The sequence below is a fragment of the Octopus bimaculoides genome, chromosome 6 (genome assembly GCF_001194135.2).
Source record: "Octopus bimaculoides isolate UCB-OBI-ISO-001 chromosome 6, ASM119413v2, whole genome shotgun sequence".
Classification (NCBI taxonomy): Eukaryota; Metazoa; Mollusca; class Cephalopoda; order Octopoda; family Octopodidae; genus Octopus; species Octopus bimaculoides.
Window position 1 is genome coordinate 92,540,321 of NC_068986.1, and position 4,983 is coordinate 92,545,303.

General features: G+C 37.7%; 1 protein-coding gene and 1 long non-coding RNA gene across 2 annotated transcripts in view; one reads left to right on the forward strand and one right to left on the reverse strand.

Annotated features, from left to right (window-relative positions):
- LOC106873308 (dynein regulatory complex subunit 2) overlaps window positions 1–499 on the reverse strand; it is a 29,831-nt gene extending 29,332 nt beyond the window's left edge. The window contains exon 1 of the mRNA XM_014920620.2: window positions 191–499. The gene's annotated coding sequence lies outside the window, so the exon portion shown is untranslated. The remainder of the gene's footprint in view (window positions 1–190) is intronic.
- Window positions 500–2,155: 1,656 nt separating this feature from the next.
- On the forward strand, window positions 2,156–3,325 carry LOC128248051 (uncharacterized). Its single transcript, XR_008264322.1, has 2 exons — window positions 2,156–2,739; window positions 3,014–3,325. It is a non-coding gene; the product is annotated as an uncharacterized LOC128248051 (long non-coding RNA).
- Window positions 3,326–4,983: the final 1,658 nt, after the last annotated feature.

The window sequence follows — 4,983 nt, forward strand, 5'->3', positions numbered from 1 at the left end:
TATATATATATATATATATATATATATATGTGTGTGTGGGGGGGGGTGTACATATACACACGTACTCACATAGAAACACAGTAACATGCGCGCGCGAGCGCAGATGCATAATACAACTTCAGTTACTCCAGCTCACATCATACCAATGAGAATGAATATAATAAATGTGAATATAGCAAACTAAGCATACTGAAATTTGGTTTTGTTATCTCCGGTTCTCAATTTCTCTTCCTTCTTTCTGCTGACGATTTGTTTCTTTTACTCCTGTTACTTCAGTGCATTACTCCTCAATCAAAAGAACATACGGGAGCATTTTTAGTTATGCTTATATGTAAACAGATACATATTTGTATATATATATATCTGTGTATCTATAAACTGAAATGTATATTGTTGACAAACGTGTTGTAGCTTTACGACAGTATATTTGCCGAAAACTGGTTGTTACCTTGACAACCAGACTACAGATTTGTCTTGCTTTCGAGTATTTGTTGATATCGTCACGCCAAACAAACAGTCCATTGTCAATCAATAACATTCAGCATTTCTACATTTCTTTCTCTCTCCGATTGTCTCCCTCTTATTTTCTCTGTTTATATGCTTTTCTTATTTTGCCTTTGTCTTTCGTTTTCTTTCTCTCTCTCTCACACACACATTTTCACACTTCAGCAAACCCAGCACGAATATACTTTTTTTTTCTTTTCTACTCCAGGCACAAGGCCCGAAATTTTGGAGTAGGGAGCCAGGCGATTAGATCGACTTCAGTACGCAACTGGTACTTAATTTATCGACCCCGAAAGGATGAAACGCAAAGAAGACCTCAGCGGAATTTGAACTCAGAACGTAAAGACAGACGAAATACCGCTAAGTATTTCGCCCGGCGTGCTAACGATTCTGCCAGCTCGACAAAATTTGAAACCATTATTAAGGTGGTAGATTAACAGAATCGTTAGAACCGCGGATAAACTGTCTTGTGGTATTTATTCCAATTCCTTACGTTCTGAATTTAATACCGCCAGGATTAACTTAGTCTTTCATCCACCTGAGGTCGACAAAATAAAATACCTGTCAAGTTACCAGAGTCGAAGTTATCGACTAATCTTCATCCCTCAAACTACTGCTTAAACCAGGAACCATTATTAGAGTTCACATTCCGCCAAGCTCGACATTGCGTATTTACTCCTTATAGGTCGATAAAATAACGTTCCAGTCAATTACTGGGCTCAGTGATATCAGCTAACACTTTTCCTCAGTAAAGTAGCCAGAAGGTGTCACCTGAGGCAGCCCTTGCATCTGTCGCCACCCAGATCTCGAGGTATTATACAGACTTATACAGCAGACCCCAAAAACCAGTCACATAAAAGCGTCGCCAGTTCGAAGCACCCCTCGCTCTCCCCACCGTTAATTTACCGAGGGGAAGGGCCAGTCTTTGTGACGTAGTCTATTGTTGATGATCTTTCCTTTGCCAGGAGAGGTCATCAGTGGCAGTGAGGTCCAGCACTATTAGCAACCTCGTGATTTCTAGTCCTGTGCTGTTCATATTGAGTAGGAATCGAAGTCAATATTATTTTTGCGATATGTACAATGTATTGATATTGCAATATGTACAAAGTTGAAGGAGACACGATTCACATGAGTTCATTAGTCTTTGAGATCAGGGTGGTGAATCGTTAGAACACTGGACAAAATGCTTAACGGAATTTTTTTCCGGCTTTACGTTCTGAGTTCAATTCCGCCGAGGGTCGACTTTGCTTTCACTCTTCGGGTCAATAAAATAAATGTCAGTTGAGTACCAAGGTCAATGAAATCGATTTGGCATTGCCATAAAAATTCTGGATTTGTACCAAAATTTTGAAACAATTATCACTTGAGATCTTTATTCATTGAATTAGTTCGAGGTGTCAAAATTACACATGGTCAACGCTTAAGTCCAGAATGTTAGGAAGTAATGAGGACAAGTGTCATGTATATAGGAGTGGGCAGTGCTGGATGTGACCGCATGTATATTGACGTTGTTTAAGAAAAAGTATGCGGGGGACGAAGTCGAACTTTGGAATATACTAATTGTTATGGGAGTATCCTGAACACCCCCCACATGACTGAAGGTGGACTAACCTATTACAATAAATAAGAACTGAGTGAACTGTCAGGAGGGTAGTTAACAGTGTCTGTTCGACGTGTGTTGGTTTAGCAGTCGATAGTTGAACCGTGAATACTGAGTATCGTAACTATGTTCGAGTAGTACGCAATGCGTTTTGTGTTAACATATTTCTGCGATAGGTTATTTTTAGATAACCACAACCAATTATTTATTTGTGTAATATCATTTACACCAGACTGTAAAAGAACAGGAAGTTACTATAGAATGAGAGCTACTCCACAAACGCGCAATTTGTACAATCTTTATCTAATTTGTATTACTTTTGATAAAGCTCTCGGATTTAACTATCATCAGGAAGTTATATCACAGCAAATGCATCGCCTGTAATTTCATCACAAAATATTCATATTGCCTTGCGATACATTATCAATAAATTTCTCGTCTTTTTCTTTATCCACCGAGTATGTACATCGCTAAACATTATTTAAAACTTTTTATTCATTGAGGCACTGCATTTTGTTAAGAATGAAACAGAAATTCAAAAGGAAAAATATTTAACCCTACAATTTAGAAATTGTGAGAAACATTGAAAATGAAAGAATCAAGAAACGAAACAATAAACAAACAGTATATCGCAGGTAAAGAAATTCTTCATCACAAAAGTAAATGTAAAAAATGGTGAAGTGGGAATTCAATTCATCGTCAACATATATTAAACTCACAAGATATTGAATTGTATAAGAGACATTGGTCACAATTTATCGTTTGAAAATGTTTCTTCCATCTTCCAATATAAATTTGTGTTACATTTTTACGTTTTTTTTGTGATTATATTTTCAAAATAGCTTTTAGTATTTGTTTTTTTTTTAATTAATTAATTAATTTTGCCTTTTCTCTTTTACCATGTTTCAGTCATTGGACTACGATCATGCTGGGGCACCGCCTTGAAGAATTTTAATCAAACACATCGACATCAGGGCTTGTTTTCTAGGCCTGGTAATCATTCTATAGATCTCTTTTACAGAACCGCTAATAAATAGAGATATAAACAAACCAACACCAGTTATCAAGCGGTAGTGGGGGACAATCATAAGCACAAAGAGACACAGACTTATATGATGGGTGTCTACTCTTAAGGCATTAGCCAAACCAGGGCTATAGTAGAAGACACTTTCTCAAGATGCTGCGGGGTGGGACTGAACCTGAGACCATGTGGTCGCAAAACGAGTTGCTGATATAAACGCGTTGCTATTATAAACCAGAGTATTTTAAGTATTCTGATCATCAATTATAATTGATATGACCCAGCTGTGGTATCGGGTAGTTTTTGAATTTTTCAGTGAATGTTAAATGCCACTTTTAATCTAGTCTAATTTAAAAGCATACATATTAATTACAAACGTACGTACATATATGGCGCTGTCAGTATCAGGCGGGCAGGTGTAAAGGAGTGTTCAAAATTCCTTTTTGAACGTTTTCCTTTATAAGTCTATAATTATGCCGGTTTCCCAACTTAAATTACTAGCTGGTTTGTCCCTTCTGTTATAAATAAGAGAAACAAATTTTACTTATCAAACTAGCACCATTCAAACAGGATTATAAAATGTATCTTACACCATGTGAAACACGACTCATGAATCATGGGTGAAATTTGATAACAATGTCAACATTGATACTAGCACAAGCGGTACTACGATACTCTTTTACTTGTTTCAGTCATTTGATTGTGGCCATGCTGGAGCACCGCCTTTTAGTCGAGCCAATCGACTCCATGACTTATTCTTTGTAAGCCTAGTACTTAATCTATCGGTCTCTTTTGCCGAACCGTTAATTTACGGGGACGTAAACACACCAGCATCGGTCATCAAGCGATGTTGGTTGTACAAACACAGACACACAAACATATACACACATACATATATACGACAGGCTTCTTTCAGTTTCCGTCTACCAAATCCACTCACAAGGCTTTAGTTGGCCCGAGGCTATAGTAGAAGACACTTGCCCAAGGTGCCACGCGGTGGGACTGAACCCGGAACCATGTCGTTGGTAAGCAAGCTACTTACCACACAGCCACTCCTACGCCTATAAGTTACCTGTAAGTTATTGAGACAAAGTATGCTTCTCGTTTTACTTGGCCTTCAAATTTAAATCATGATCATATATACAAAGGTACAAACGCGCGCCCGTGTACGCGCGCGCGCGCACATGCACACTTTGAAAATATGCTGTATATATGATGCAAGTTAAATGAATTGCAAGAAGTGATCAAATCTGATTTACCTCCCTTGAGAGGTTATATGAAGTTGCCTCCCTTTAATTGATATAATTTTGTTTTTTGCTTTTTGCTCCATTCTGAAGTTACACGAATGCGTTAAATGTGAACTCAACACAAAAATCAAATGGAAATTTGATATGCTGAGAATCTATAGGTGCTCACAGTTTTTTTTTGTTTTTTATCTCTTTGCTAATTGTTCTACAATGGTCTTAGTGGAGGATAATAGTTGATAATATTGAGTGAACAAAAAAAGAGAAAAGTGTGTGTGTTTGTGCGTGTGTTTGTGTGCGTGTGTGTGTGTGTACATGCATACATATTTACATACTTACATGTACAATGAAATATAAAGATGGCAAACGTGTAAGGACATTAGAACATAAAGTCATGTCTTATGCATTTACTCTCTCTCTCTCTCTCGCGCACACACAAACACTCTCTTTCTCTCACACGCACACTCTCTGACGCACACTCTGTCTCTCACACACTCTCTGTCACTCTTTCTCTCACTCACTCTCTATCTCTGTCTCTCTTTTACTCTTTCTCTCTTTTTCTCTTTCTCTCTCTCTCTCTCTCTCTCTCTCTCTCTCTCTCTCTCTCTCTCTCT